Source organism: Spodoptera frugiperda, chromosome 26 (genome assembly GCF_023101765.2).
Source record: "Spodoptera frugiperda isolate SF20-4 chromosome 26, AGI-APGP_CSIRO_Sfru_2.0, whole genome shotgun sequence".
NCBI lineage: Eukaryota > Metazoa > Arthropoda > Insecta > Lepidoptera > Noctuidae > Spodoptera > Spodoptera frugiperda.
Window position 1 is genome coordinate 3,380,818 of NC_064237.1, and position 16,651 is coordinate 3,397,468.

General features: G+C 32.9%; 1 protein-coding gene and 1 non-coding gene across 4 annotated transcripts in view; both read right to left on the reverse strand.

The window, feature by feature from the left end:
- The window catches only part of LOC118264716 (caskin-2), a 255,675-nt gene that overhangs the window by 121,162 nt on the left and 117,862 nt on the right, over nucleotides 1-16,651 (reverse strand). The gene's annotated exons all lie outside the window — the stretch shown is intronic.
- On the reverse strand, nucleotides 16,150-16,229 carry Trnal-uag (transfer RNA leucine (anticodon UAG)). Its single transcript has one exon. It is a non-coding gene; the product is annotated as a tRNA-Leu (tRNA).

Sequence of the window (16,651 nt, forward strand, 5' to 3'; positions counted from 1 at the left end):
TATGAAATTAAATTCCAAAAGGATTTATTTCTAATTCATGTTCCACGCTAAAACGAAATCTTTCCTTTGAGTAATTAGATACATAATCCCATCCCAACACAGATCGGACAGAAGCGATAAATTGTTAAACTAGTTTGGGATCAGAGCCGTCTATCAGCTTGAGGCCCTGTACTTTTAGTTTTATTTTCTGAATAAGTTCTGGGAAGGTCGGACCTCAAGGACGTCTGACGGGTCACGATTCCAGTTCGCCCGTTATTATTAACATTATTTGATGGGAGCTAGACGTTGATATTAAAACTTTTGAGTTTTGTGTAGGATTAACAGAAACGAGTTCTAATTAGTTCAGCAAGTTGTGCTTCGAAAATTTAACTTTGGCAATTTATTTCATTAAACTTGATGTTCAGATCAATCAAGTTTTGAGGGTGCCGGGCATCGAAGTTGTTCCGGTTGGAAATCTGGAGGAATTGAAAGAGAAGCTTCAGCCTTAAATGTTGGGTCTCATAATTAGGAATATCTTTTCGAAAACTGATAATTAGCTAATGAACCGGTGCTGTTGGTCATTGCACTCGCTCACTCGAAAGGGAAAGAGATAAAGTTTCAAGAAATAAAGATTGGATCGAACATTTTTGCCAGTTGAGGCTACTTTCAAAATACATTATTGCAGTGCTACTACATGGTAAAAACTTGGAAATTATTGTAAAACTTTTCGTAATTCATCCAGTTGTACACTTGGAGGAATGATATAATGAGGAGCTTAATTGCGTTCACGTTCTTATAGAAAATTATATTTCATTTTGCAATGTGGTGAAAGTTTGTTAAAATCATGTTCATTTTCCGCCTTCAAATATTAAAATTTAATTTAACTTGAAATATATGAACTAAGAGCATTGGAAAGTTATCTTAAAACATCTTGATACAAAATAAATAGACGTATGACATTTAATTTCCTTCGCTTTCAGTTACCAATTTAACTTGGCTTCGTAAAGTTGTTGAGTGTAATCATTAATGAATTATTGACACCGTATGTCATACGTAGCGTGTTACAATGAATTTGTATGTTTTCTCATACATGTCAATGTAATTTAATATGTTATCTTGAAGGAATCTATACTTCGTTCTTGTTTTCCTTCAAAGTTTTTGTTACAGCTACGTACGTCACTTAAAAATATGAGATGAGGCATGATGTTCGTCAATTTACTATTAATCTACGACTAGTACTAAGTAAGGAATTAATTTCCAATACTCCTACTAATTTTCAACAACATAATCCATCTTCAGTGAGTCTGTTTTAAAACACCTTGTATTTTCTCTCACTTTTCCTGTTGCAATATTCATTCTCTTGCCATCATATTTCATGGTTTGAGTTCATAATCGCGTCTGCCTACGCTCTTGGGAGCCCTACTTGTCATGTGGCCACGCATTCTCGTCCAATCGCTTCCACTCGTTGACATGCTGTATATTATTTGTGTTTGACTTTCAATTCATCTTTATCTACACACAATCGATTGAACGTTATACATCTTTCCATAGCTTTGTCGATGTAATCTTTTAATACTTTTTTAATGTGACATAAGCCTCATAGCAGCCCCAATGTTTCGTTAGCTACATCACTGGCTTCATCCACATTCATCTCTTCAAGTACATTAGCCAATTTTAATTCGGCAAGATTATAATAATTATGTTTTGAGGTCCATCATCAATCATTAATATTATTTCTGGCGCCTTTCGGTTATGGATTATTAATTCAATTATTTATGGCAATGTGAGGCAACAATGTTACCGGACAGGTCTACGGCGTCTTCTCTTTGTGGCTTATCGATAATCTCATAATTAATAGTTTATGTAAGAATGCTTATAATTTTATAAAAAGTAAGATGACTACAATTGATTTTATTTATTACTTATTCATTCACATATATTCTCATGTTTATGGATACAATTCGTATTCGTATGGGTACAATAAATAGACTGTGTAGTACACGAGACTGTGATGAAAATAATACGGATTAAATGAAATGTATTGAAAACATCATGATTAGCACATTTGTGAAGTAGGGATAAAGATAATTGAAAACACGACACATTATTAAAGATTAAATGAAATTAGTTGTATGGAAGATATTATTATTACATTTATAAATCGAAAACATTTCGTAGGATTACGGTATTAAGGATTACCTATTTGATATTGTTTTAATTGTTACTTTAATATTTCAGTATACTAAAAATAAATATTTAACACTATATTAATGTTTGCATAAAATAAACCTTGTTCATTTAGCACCTGCTATTTTAAAACTCAAAGGTAGAAAAAGTATCCACGTTTATTTTGAAAAGGTATCTTTTATTATGGTAGCCATTTGTCCCATTCAAGGGTTTTTTTAGTGTTTAACATATTCAGATCTTCATAAGATGAAAATAAAGAACCGATAAATGGCGCCGGCGCAACCGACATATTTCTTATGGATACGTTATTTTTACATTTAAATGCTGATCGACCAATTAAATGCAAGATTAATATTTTTCACGAATGATTTCGATATAACAGCCATTTAATTTTACTTGAGTACCATGTTTTAAATATTTAATTTGCGAAGTTTGGTTCGTGTTGATTCAATGAATTATAAACAGATAGTTAATGTACATCACAACAGCTGTACAATAAGAGGTTCATATATTAATTAAAGACAAAAATAAGGACCACATGCATATAAAAGACCAATTCGACCACACTTTAAGAATCACATTTAAAGCCTCATGCCTAGCGGTCACATTCGCAATTACTAGACCAATCAATGAAGTTATTAACAACAAATAAAAGCAGGCGGCCATTGGAAGCACGAGTAACAAATAAACGAAGATACACAATCTGGCAATAAAATGTTTCAGCTTCACTATGTGTAGGTACAACAGATATAAATTAAATAATAATTAAAACGTCAAGTCGTCCGTCCGTAATGTACGACGCGGCACGTTCATTAACAAGACTTTTTCCACATATTTTTATTCGGTCTTTTTTTAATTGATCTCTCATTCAACTGATTGTCCTTAATGGATTTACTTACAACCTCGTTTATTTAATTATGGTTGTATTTAAATTGGTAAATAGGTTGCGTTGCGATCACTGGTTGCGTCTGATTTAAGGTGACATCACCGGTACGCTTTTTAGTGTTGCGTATGAAAGGACCAAGTTTGTGGTCCTTTTGAACGAATGAGCTTGTTTCTTATTTTTAGAACTTACATATTTGGTAGGTATGTTTTACTTAATTTTAGGGTAAGGATAACCTTTTTTACTTCATTTTGGATCATAAGGATAGTAAGAAGAAGCCCCAGCATATTCTACAAAAAGACTCAGAAATGGTGATTTGGTTTACCCTTTTGTAAACCACCGATAAAATTCTAGAACCAAACTCGTTTAATAATAAGGATGATTTCATAAAACAGAATGTGTCATATTATCATAAGCGTTATTTTATCAATGTATTTAACTGATATGTTTTGTAATCTGAAGTCTGTTACCCACATAACTAATCACGTACTCATACATCGAGCTATACAGAACCAGTTTATCATGATCCTGGTTTGTATGATCTTTCCGCATATTCAAAGGTCAGTATAAAATGGTTTTGTATAACTTTATGTGTAGGCGTGTGTAAACGATGCATTGTTAGAATATAAAACTGTGTTTATTCTTATATCTGACTGTTTTGCATTGATTGGCATTCCGTTTGCATCCAATTAAGCAATAATAGGTGAGCGAATACGTATTCCGAAGAAAGATGAGAGAATTATTCTAAACGAGAAGTTTGACGCTATTTTTAGCTTGTTTTAAAACATCACTTTACTTTTTTATTTTTATTTGAAGTATTTTTTTAGCCCCAGGTTATTACTGTAAAACTGTTCAGGATAATATTTCAACATGGCGGTTGAAATAAAATATGAGAATGTTACATGTGTTTATGATACAAATTCGAGTACTTGATAATTTGTTCGGTACTGGATAATTGGTAAGTAAACAGTTAACAACTTCAAAGAAATAATGACTCATGAGGTAAATTCCGGGTAATGGGTATTGTTGAAAAGTATCCTTTTACAAAAGCCAATAAGGCTGCTATTGCCTTGTCTTTAAAACTTTCACACTAGTTGAGGAAACATCGTTTTTGACTTTTTACTTCCACGCCATAATTTTGACATAATAATTAAGTTCGGTTTTCCAAGAATACTGCCTACAGACCAGTAAAGGCTTCATTAAAATAAAAATTATTTAATCATTCCCCTTTTACCGTGGAAGACCAAGGGAATCAACTTATAGTTTAATTACTCAAAAACAGTGTCATTTATGTATATGACCATTAGAAACACACAATTATAAATCTTCAAAATAAATACACTTTATATTGATTTTATTCATACCATCTGCGCAAAGGTTACCAAGTAACTGGTCCTTTAGACCTGAGACCAGTTAAGTCCATTTTAGTTTTAAAATAAGCCATTACGATCGTATCCCTTACAATCCTAGTTTCTCCTTTTTTGTGGGAACCTTTAAGTGGGAACTGTCATGTTTTTCAGCGAAAATGAGTTAACATGTGAGCTAGGTGCTCATTTTATATCTGTTTAAGGAGTTAAGGACCATTTATGGAATGATTCAGGTCAATATATCCTACTTTTATCAGCCAATCAACATTATGTAACGAATTTATTTGTTTTTCGTTTGCAAATAAATAAGGAGTAGCTGTGAAGGAATTATATAACCGAGATTTTTTACTTTAGATAATTATTGAAAAATAAACAATTCACTACGTACGTAAGAATTAATTATAGGTACTTAATTAGCACTAAAAGACTAACATGTACACAGAACTGAATGAATAGAAATACTAAGGACCAACTCTTTTGAAATTAGAAAGACCAGATCAAACGAAATAATTTTAACGAAAGACCCAAAATTTATACGGACTCCTCAATTCATTCAGCAGAAACAGTAGGTATAGATCGTCTGCAGAGTGCAGAGTAATTACGAGTGCCGTTGCCCTCTCATGCTAATTCACCGAACATTCCAACATTACCTACCTGCTGAGAGATATTTCATATGCAAATGAGTTCTTCCTGCCAACATCCAATTATTTGTGCTTAAGTCCGCGGAAAATGGAGATAAGCACCGAAAATAATTTGCTCTGATTTTGGTGTTTTGAAACAATTTAGGCCGTTTTGTATTTTTTTAAATATAGTATTCGATAGTTATTATGAACAATAATTATTTCTAATTAGGACTTAATGACCACCACCTATTATAGAGGTAAATGCTCAAGTAACTACCTCTTCCAGTGACATGAAATAGTAGGTTAATATCACTAGTCAGTTATTCATTGGACGAAGAACAAACGATCAAGAAAATATAAAAACCACTACAATACACAAACCGCAATTAAAATCACGTATTACAACACTCTCGGACTTTGTCTCCTCTTAACAAAACAATGCATTTCATAACAGTAGAGCAGTGATAAGCCGGTGCCGTACCGTCTGCAAACAACATATTTGTGTTGAGCAACAATCGATACTCGTGATTGATCGATACATCGTTATCACAACTGATAGTACTATCGATTATATTTATTGGAATTCTTTCTGCGTTGCTGTCGCAGTTATTTACACTCATTGCATCCCTTGATAACGATTGAAAGGTTTGTTTGATGTTCGAAGTTAACAAACGTCATTGTGTGGTATGCTGCTATTTATGGCTTAATTGTGCATTAATTCTAGTTATCTAGCGGTCATTGATCAGTTGCGAAGGCTAAATAAAGGACGAAGGTAAAGTGCTGTATAGGGAAAGGTTATTGCATTACCTATATCCAAAAGTCACTACAGAAAAATTTAAAATAAACCGTACAAACTCAGAATCCAGAACTATTCTCCGATTAGCTATTTTTTCTACTATGTACATAAATGGCAGTATGTTTACACCTTACTACATGCATCAGAACACAGAAAAGATAAATACTGTGAGAATCAGAACTTATAATAACTAGCGTTACTACTAAAAAGTAGGATCACAATTTAAATGTATGATTCTGTCAACTCCTTCACGGAAAAAAGTGAGAACATTTCTCTTAATCAAAAACCTTGTGCTTAGAAAACAAGATCACCCTCATAAAAATCAGACTAAAAATTACCTCTTAAAAATAAAAGCAGCCATTACAATGACAAGCTTCATTCGTGTTCAAACGACATTGACAATAGAATACCAATTTACTTGACGGATTGGGCATGCAGTTGTATAAAGCTCAAACATTTGTATTGTTACGTCATAGATCTAATCATTCCTTAAGTAGAACAATACCTAGGTCAAACGACTTATTGTTAGACACCATTCATACATATCTAAACTTGCAAGGTCCTTCTTAGTACAAACATTTATTTTTAACTTTGTAATCACGTGGCATATCAAGGTATTCCTTTTTTTAAGTAGATTTTCAACTTTATCGGATTGAAATACCGTTGAAAATCTATTGACGATGTGAGATAGTTTGATGTGCTGGTGACTGCATAAGTGCTACAATGCATTTTGTGAACGTGATTAAATGTTTCAGCAATGTCACGTATGAAGATCTAAAGTCATGCAGAAGACATTTTACATCAAGGATTTCTCTTTCAGGTTTGTTTGCCGTTTAAAAAGCCACCTTTTCCATGTTCCTGAACCTTTAAAACATGTACTTTTTAAGACGGAAAAGATTTTACAACAAAGCAATGGACGGTAGGACCATAACACTAGGATTAAGTTACCCTTTGGTTATGGCACATAAGAGACCATCTTATCTTTGGTCGCCTAGTAACACTTCACTTTTATGCTATAAAGCCTCTCTTTTAGAGGTTCTAAACATAACATACATGTATAAAATCAAGCCTTTTATCCCCGTAGTGTGCAAAGGTGCAAAAGAATTTATATTTTTGTAATTAGTTGTATAACGAATCCATATATGACCGTAATCGTCATCTCTGATGATCCTAGTATCGTTTGTCACCTTTATTCACAAATAAATACTCCTTAATACTTTACTTAACACAATAAACAAATCTAAAAGACATCATTCACAATCATCATTCATTTAAGCTCCAAAAGACCAAATAACATATCCCGTCACAAACGACAGATACATAGAAAAGTATCAAAACAATGTGTTTTAATGTAAATTTCCTTAATGTTACTTAATACTGTTGCAGTATAGAGCCACGGAGCCAGCATTCCATCTCATTTGACACAAAAACTGTGTAATTGGATACAAAGTTTCCCGCGCGCTAATTGCTCGAGCGCTTCAGTATAGGATTACGAAGTAGTACGACAATGACTTTTCGACAATTTACTCATTTCATTGTGCTAAGATTAATTCTTAAAATAGGCGTTAATCTTAGAATGTATGTATGTGTAAAGCTTTATCATTATAGAAACGTAAATTGGTACAAGAAGACGTTTATTTTGATACTAAAGATGAATGAAAAACAAAAGAACACACTCCTCAGAATACGTGTAAGGTATATTTAATTTTATGATTTACTTATAGAAAATCAAATACATTACTGTTAGTTAAAATACTAAAATAACAAATTATTCTATATGTAATCTGTGGCTCTAAATGCGCGGCAGAGCGCCATCTTGCTCTTTTCGCCATTATAAAAAGAGTTTGCTGACTGGCTTATTAAATGGTTTTTATTTTATGTTAAAAGCCCATTAATTCGCACAAAAAACTAAAATAGCTGCTTAGGTTTTACCATTTTCTTATTCAATATCAATCTGTAAGTTTAAAAAGACCAATCATATCAGAAACAATTTAAAATCGTGGTCGTCCTACAGCGTGTCATACCGTCACCGAGGGGCTATTTTCGACAATTTTATTTGCATATTTTAACGCTCAATTGATAGGGGCCTATTAATTTAGGGTAAGGTCCGCTCTAGCGTAATATATTTATATTCTACGAAGGGACATTACGATGGCTCTGATACGTTCAATAAATTAATAAACGAATCTAAATTATATTAAAAGTTATTAATGTTTCTTATCTATTTATTAGACTAGGGCAGTATTTATGATAGTATTTAATTACAATCTTTTAACTAAGATCTTGTCTTGTAAAGTAAATGGACGTCACGATAGCTTTCTATAATTATATCTTAATGTATCTAATCTAATTTCTACGTAATATGCATGGATTTATCGATGATTTTATCTCATTATGTAGATCATTTATCTATAGGATATCGAGAACTGTGATTGGATCACAAGACCTTACATTTTGATATGCAAATTAATTTCGAGTATTTATACTTCCCAAAATGATAAAGTAGATAAACATTAAGTATGTTATCTAATATAGTATTGGGACATTACATTACGATTGTTACCTAAGCAACACATTCATTACGTTTTTGATTTTGAATGATTCCAATTTTGATACATTAATGACACAACATCAATAAAGACGGACTAATTTTATCGAATAACAAATTATGTGTTTATTTCTAAGCTAGGTCCTTTTAAAAGTTAAACGTTCTATTAAACTTAAACGTAATTACCAGAAGATGTATGACATTACTAATTATTATAATTTAAGATCACAAAATTGCAAGTGTTATGGATCTGTACTACTGCTATCAGCTTAAGACCTAAAATGTACCAATACTTTCGCAAATAAAATAATTTGAATTTGAAAGAAACTTAATTTATCCAGGTAAGAAAGAACTAGCCATTAATACACAATGTCGTTCATATGTAGTTCTAACTTTAAATACAACAATTATACGCATAGTTCAACACAAACAAACGATATAATATACACAATCAACTCATCTACAACGCAACAGAGTGTAACAACATAACATACGTATCTTTTTCCAACACTATAATGAAAGATAAAGATAAAAGACAACTCGGAGTTGCTCGACAACCCATAATTTCACGTGTGGCTGACTCAAATACATCTAAAGCGTGTAATGTCAAATCTAAATTTATAATTAATGTTGTCGTGCCATATGGCATGTTGTGAATGAATTATTTATAGCCATTTTTGTTGTAAAAATAACAGGAATTGTACGAGCTCTCGATGGTAGAGGAAGGAAGTTGGAAGTGTACATTTTTGTGGGTTCGTGATGAAGATGATATTTTTATTTATATTGGTAATAAATAGATAGGCGTTTGGCTGCTATCTCGCCTGATTGTAAGCGATGCGACGATGCACCTACGAAGGACCACGCCTGCTCATAAGCAACCTATTTACTCGAGATTTGAAGACACCCAGATTTTACCTTTGTTGCTTTATACTATAAAGTTTATAGTACCTAGTTGTTGTAAAAAGTATAGCTGTGTAAACAATCTTAAGTTCTATTTTCGCAGGTTTTATTTACAGGTCTAGTCGGCTAGGTATCTATGCATTACCTAAGAATTCTTATAACATTGGGTAAAGTCCCGATACTATGTTTGAAGACCAATGTATTCAAGAGAAATGCTTGAAACATGATGATAAAGTTCTTCTGTTAAACATTACAAACACACGCATTTTCCACTTTAAAGCAGGAAGGTACCTAGAGTAGGTACTCTAAAACTTCTAAGAAAATTGTTCATTACGTAAGATTGTCGGTTCTAAAGAATTCTTTAATAAATAAATGCAGCTGTCATTCTGTGAATTGATTTCTATTTATTGTTATTTGTTTCTCTGAAGAATATTAAAATGATAAATAAAATGTACACAATACATCAGTTTGGTTAATTAGTAGTTAGCAAAAAACCTTGGGGTCATCAATCGTCCTTTAACATCAGTAATATAACTACATTCTACATACACATAATTATACAATTTGGCTCTAGACAAAAAAGACAATCTTGATTTATTAATATTTTGAAATAACAAAACTGCAGTTTCTTCATTTGTTACCATCAACATTCTAAGTGATTTAATTATTGAACGATTTCCAAACTAAAAAGTTAAACGATTCAGTTAAATATGTCGGCAACTTAACAAAGTTTAAATTAGTTTTGGAACTTTTTACATGGAACTCATTAAAGTCCTTAATAAGTTGAGTTTATTATTTTCTAACACTAACATTGTAGGAACTTATTAATTTCATTTGGAGAGGAAAGAAAATTGCATTTCTGTCAGGAAATAAGACGAATTGGTCTATACTGAACTGAGTTAAGAAATGGTTGATTACGAAGAATAGAGCAAATAAACATCACAAGTCGTGTTTAATAACCATACAAATAGAAAACAAACCAAGAAAACTTCATATAAAGGATGCAAAGGAAAAAATATCACAACTCCTTTACGCTAGCATTCATAAAAGCCTTGAAACATACAGAAAATTAGGCAACATTATAGAAAAAACACGAAATGAACTAAACATAAAAGTCAAAGCAATCAAAGAGGAAACTAATAAAATAGCGAAAAACACTCTTAATTAAGCCCTTACAAAACCTCACCATTACAAGGAAGAAATGTTAAAAGAAAACATAAAAACTAGAAGGTACGGCACGTGGGCTAGCTGCCGGCCCAATTATAATAATGGATATTATTTTTACGACACAAACGAACATTCCCGTTTCCTACGAAGGAAATAGAAATAAAACACCGGTAAACGAAAGACAAAATAAATGTTACGTGCCGAATGAAACGGGGATAAAAGCTTAGTCCGTGTAGGTTGCTACTGTTTTATTTATTACTGGCCGCGGTCCAAATTAAATTCATGTTAGATTACAGGTACGATTAGACTGCGTTTACTGCATCTTCAAACTGGATTAGGGTGTCAATTGTCATATAAGGATCATTACTTTATTAGTCACATCTATCTATACTTAATATTATAAAGCTGAAGAGTTTGTTTGTTTGTTTAAACGCGCTAATCTCCTGAACTACTGGTACGATTTGAATAATTATTTTTGTGTTGGGTAGTGCATTTATCGAGGAAGGCTATAGGCTATAAAACATCACGCTATGGCTAATAGAAGCCAAGCAGAGGGGGTGAAACCGTGCGGAAGTAGCTAGTACCTTATAAAAGAACTATTTGGTAAAGCAACAACGGGTCATATGACCCTATGTAAACCGGAACTTGTAAGGGACAATGTTCCATTGAATTTTAAGCTGAATGCATTATGTAGCAGCAGGTGCTTCTTTAACTAATGCGTCATCGAGCAACCTCATTAAATTACACCTTTCCCTTAATTTGACTTACCGACGAGCTAATGTGAGTTTTTGCTTGTCAATTGGAATTAGGTACGCACTTTTTCCAAATAAAAAAAATAATCTTACGCAATCCTGCAAGAATCCAATCTGTCATGGCGGACGCGGCAAAAATATCAACAGCATTTATAAAACAATAATTAGTGGAGCCGTGTCTAACAACACAAAGACGACACGGACACACAAAAAGATTAATTACAAAGTGATCAAAGCTAAAAACGCAAAATTCGTTGCTGTTAAAACGGTATGCATCGCCAAAACACAGGCTATGGTCAGACGTACGGCCTTCCATAATTGTTGCCTTTTTGCACGCTCTGAAGGTCGGCGGAGTTAAAATTTTAATTGCCCAAAGCATTAATTCAGTGGGAACTCGTTTGCAAAATCAAGGACTTAGGAAAACCGTTGTTTTATTCACTAAAGAATGCGCAGTTTATTTGCAGATTTGAGAAATGGATGGTTTCATTCGTGTTGCTCAATCTCACTTAAAGTTGGTATTTTTGCAGATTGACTAAAAAGTTTGTTGTTTTGTAATTGGGTTAATCATTCGGAGAGGCTTGACAGAGTAAGATAGTTCAATAAGTGTCTGTACTTACAATATCGGTTTAATTAACAGGAATGAGCTAAGAATTGGAATCAGCCTCTTTTTCCTCAAGAAGTTTTACTCGCATTAAATCATATATAATACTAATTTAAGAGTAGACTACTTGTACATAGGTAACAGTTTAATAAATTGTATTCAACCATTAAAATTCCTCACATGATGTGGTTGTCCATCCATCACATGTGACCAATAGATGTGACAGATGTCCTCCCCTTGAATTGTCTCTTGTTATGTGTTAATATTGTTATTGCTACACAGATCTCGAACCTATCATTATCTATTCAAACATTATTATTTATACACCATCCCAAATTTAGCAACATCATCACTGCTCGACATACCTATATACATTTCAGCCTCGTATCACGTGGGTCAAATTTAAGTTTTGATGTTTATAAGTCAACCAGAATGCACTTTAATAAAAGAAAGCTTATTGTTATAATGTTTTGTTTTTAAATTAAATATATTTTATAGATTATCACATTTATACAAACAACCAAAAGCGCTGAATCAAAAATGACAGTCACTCCAGTCGAATCTTAAAACTCAAAACGACAACAAAACTAATTGATAAAATAAAAGAGCAAAAGAAAAGCAGAATACAAATCACAATCAATTTTTAAAGAAAAAACGTCTCCAAAAAGAGAATTGAATTATTCAATTACTGTATCCGGAGCCACATTGTTCTATTTCTGTAGTTGAACTGACGAACATTTTATCAACACATGTGGCAAGGATCTGATGTTTACATACAGCACTGATTGCTGTTCACACGAGTTTTAAACTCGTTTTATTATTATAAATGACGCTAGATGCTTGAGTGACGAGATAACAGGCCCTAATAAGATATAGTTAAGTTATTTAACGGCGATCCCTTATGGTTAGTAAACAATGTGTTTTAAAGCTTTCGTAAGGTTAAGTCATTAGGGTTGAGAATGACTTTTATTAGGATAGTGATATGGTCAAATAACTACTTGAAATCTGTCTTATTTGATCATCCTCGCAGAATGTTTCCAATTAATTAATCGCTTCAGACAACGTGTTAACAAAACAGCATAATAGATAAAAATATATTAATAACTTTCTTCTCATACCCTCTCACGTCGAACAAAACGAAAACAAGATTGAATATTGAAATCGAAACTCGAACGTTTATTTGTTCTCACATATTAATTTTAGCGTCTCACAAAGTTGAACAAGACGCAAGTTCAGTGTTTGCCCGTTCTTAGTTACAAGTATTAATGGGCTATGAACGTGACCGACGGACGAGCGTTCCTCGCTATATATAGAGTCCTCGTAATGGTTTGTATTTCCTCAGCTTAGCTGCACACTGTTTTGGGTATCAACAAGCATGTTGTTTGCAAGCTGAATGTCTAATGGTTTCAGAGATCTATTGCTGTTTGCTGTAGCAACTACGCCACGCTTCAGATCTTGTGCTCATTCTCACAGAACAGTAGTTAGAGTGTGCACACGATATTAGAATTGGAATTTGGCTTTGGAAATTAAATTGGCTTGTCTTACTCGAATAACGCCTGAACGAATTCTGATACGATAAATCTCACACGTTAGTAGTTAATTTCTCGACTAGCATAACCAAATTAGAACACACTAACGACAGTTACAGCAATTTAGCTTCAATAACTTTAAAAATAAAGCATAAAATTCTAAAATCTCTGCTCGTCTCCGCTCTTGTCCGTATGTCCAAGCATAATGAGTTGTATTTCCTCAGCCTAATACAGAACGCTCCATGAAAACACTACATCTGACTGATGGACCGCCGTGGCGTCGTTCGCATACAAATTATCAGTACAAATCAATGGTTGACATTCTTACCTTAGTGAATCTGAACTTAGTGTGGATTTTTGATTTTATTACTTCCAAGATCATTTCCCACATTTTTTTGGCTTAGTTTATTTTTAACTCAAGATTATAACGTCTAGAATTAAAATTCTGGGCTCAAATGACAATTTCAACTTAAAGCGTACTTAAGTATCCTTAACAAAATTCCCTAAAACACTCAAATAATACACAAAATCCAATTCATTATCAGCATGTCTCTCAATAAACCGACTAACCAATTTTATTAAGTGTATATTTACATGCCCCGGGCACATACGGAACTTAACCCTCCTAATATTCATGGAATTTGAATTTCATATGAAAGAGCCCGTCAAAGTCAATACTTGTGTGGGCAACAGCCATGAAACAACGGTCCTTAAGACCCGACCTCTTGAAAAACCGCTGAATGATAGATATACTCTTGAAGGTCTAGTGTTAACTGGTGATGTAGACACTTAAGTGGTGTGATTAAGCCTTTCACTGCCATCAAAAAACTGTTAAAGGCTATTCTCCACTAGCGTTGGTCAGCGTTGTCTGACATGACCTCTAATGTGTTAATTATTTATTAATATCTAATCATGTAATTAATTATGAAGGTGAGTTAAAGGTCTTAAGGATATGTCAGACGGAACAGTGGTAGAAGAGGCTAGTTTCCTACTAGTCAAATTCAATACTTATATCGAAACGTCAAAAACTATATTTTCTATGAATATTATATGAAATTGAGAGTTATGTTGTCATAATATTTTTACTTCAAATAGCAAACATATTTCTAGAAAAATGTGAAAGGAGATGGCTAAATGACTGACCCAGGCATAATAACAAGAATACGAATTTCACGCTCACCCGTATCATTTAAATATTCACTTATGAATTATTTTGTGTTTAACTAATTCTTATAACTTGGTGAACAAAAATTCACAAAAAATAAGTTTCATAATTGATTTTTTTCTGTTGTGGTTTGACATGACAACACGGAAGTAGGTACTGCAAGCTATTATTAGGACATTAGTTTCCCCGAAAATCAAATCGAAATAATTAAACGAACATCAATTTTTAATAACGGTAATATAATGACTTTTTTCTGAAACGAAATAATTGTAAATGTTTTGATCGACACAAACACAAAATATATATTTTGTATAAGATTGCACAATCTTACTATATATTTTGTGTCTGTCCTTGGTTACTTTGTGTTCATTATCTAGTATAAGCAGAATTGTTTACCTATCTACCTCATATATAAATAACTTTCGGCTCAGTTACATCAAAACGCCTTGGTAAAAGTTCACAGCAATGAGTTGTAGTTTGAAGTTTTTGTAACGTTGTTTGACGTAGGAACGCTACTTTATTTTCAGGATTGCGCAGATATGCCAAGTTTCTGGACCTTCTTAATTACAAAATATCAATTTTTAATTATGCGACTTTATTTATTGCTAGGTACCATATTTATTCAATATTTATTTGTACGGGTTACGACGTCCATACTTTGGTTTAGCCATGTCCTTTAAGTAAATCATCACATCTACGAATGAGAGTGTGATTATTTTTTAATATTTTATTGCATTGAAAAGTCGATATATATTTTTTGACTGAAGAAACTACCCAGTTAATCACAAAAATAGAACTCCATTGTTAAATTCATTAGTAAATTCAAATTAAACTGTAAGAAGAACAGAATAAAGCGTTAACTTAAACTGCACAAGCAGTTACGTACCAAAATTATTGCAAATACGTAATAATGCATAATGATAATAAACAAGAACAATTTAAATTAGATAAGGTACAATGAAAAAGTGTTAATAATGATGTCAGAGGTTCATTTTATCGTCTCAAGGCAAAACTTGATAACCTGAGAGCCAAAGATCACGAACATTTTAAAGAAGTTTGGACAAATGAAAACAAACTTGTTTACCCTAAAATAAAGCATGCCATATAATAATAATAGCAGCTAATAATGAAAGCTTCCGAAAACAAGATAAATATTGAGACAAAGCAAAAAAATAAACCATTACGGGCGGACGAAACCCCATCGATTCACCCTGTCCATGGCATGCCACTGACAAATGCAATGACAGATTTCTGGCCCCGTTTTTGTCGTCCTGACAAACTTAATTATACCACAAACCTACACCCTACTTCGATGCAATAAAACACATTTTCCTTAGTTCCAAATACAGACGCGAGATGGCACAACTTATCTATGGTATTTGGGAAATTCCCTTCAGTGACCGCACATTTTTTTTCTTTTTCTTTTAATGTCGTGTGGTTAGGGCTGTCGGAGAATTAAAAATTATGCTAATTTATTTTACTTTACCACTCAGAAATAAATCTTCAGTCGTCTCGAATACTAATTTGCACCGTACCTGTAACAATAAGAATGAATTTCATTAAAATTAATTAAAAATTAAGATTATTTGCACAATTTACATAAAATTTTTAGGAAATAATAAAAAAGAATTAACAAAATGTAAAAAGGAATGTGACAGCGGTGGGATTCGAACCCACGCCCTTTCGGACTGGTGCCTAAAACCAGCGCCTTAGACCACTCGGCCACGCTGCCTACATGAAGAGGGGTCGAAAATAGCGGGGTGTTTCCAAGACAAAATAAAAGAAAAGAATACGCACTGGTATTAAGTAGGGTGCAAAAATTCCCTTTTATGTGACGAAGACTGCTCACAATTATTAAACCACTTCAATGATTACTTTGATCACACCTAACCAACGAATCAACTTAAAGCTAATCATTAAGATCGGAAGAACATTTTCCTTTGACAAGACTTTCAAAATAAATAATGCTTGTATCAGACTAATAATGATTGCTTAATGCGACTACTAACCTACAGCTCTGGTTACCATAGCAACCAGTTTCCTTTGACCACTAGGATAGTAAACAAGTAAACCAACTCGAAAACCAATCACACGACAGCTATAATTCATCAGACACTATATTTTCCGACCATTTAGAGAACGCAACGGAAATAA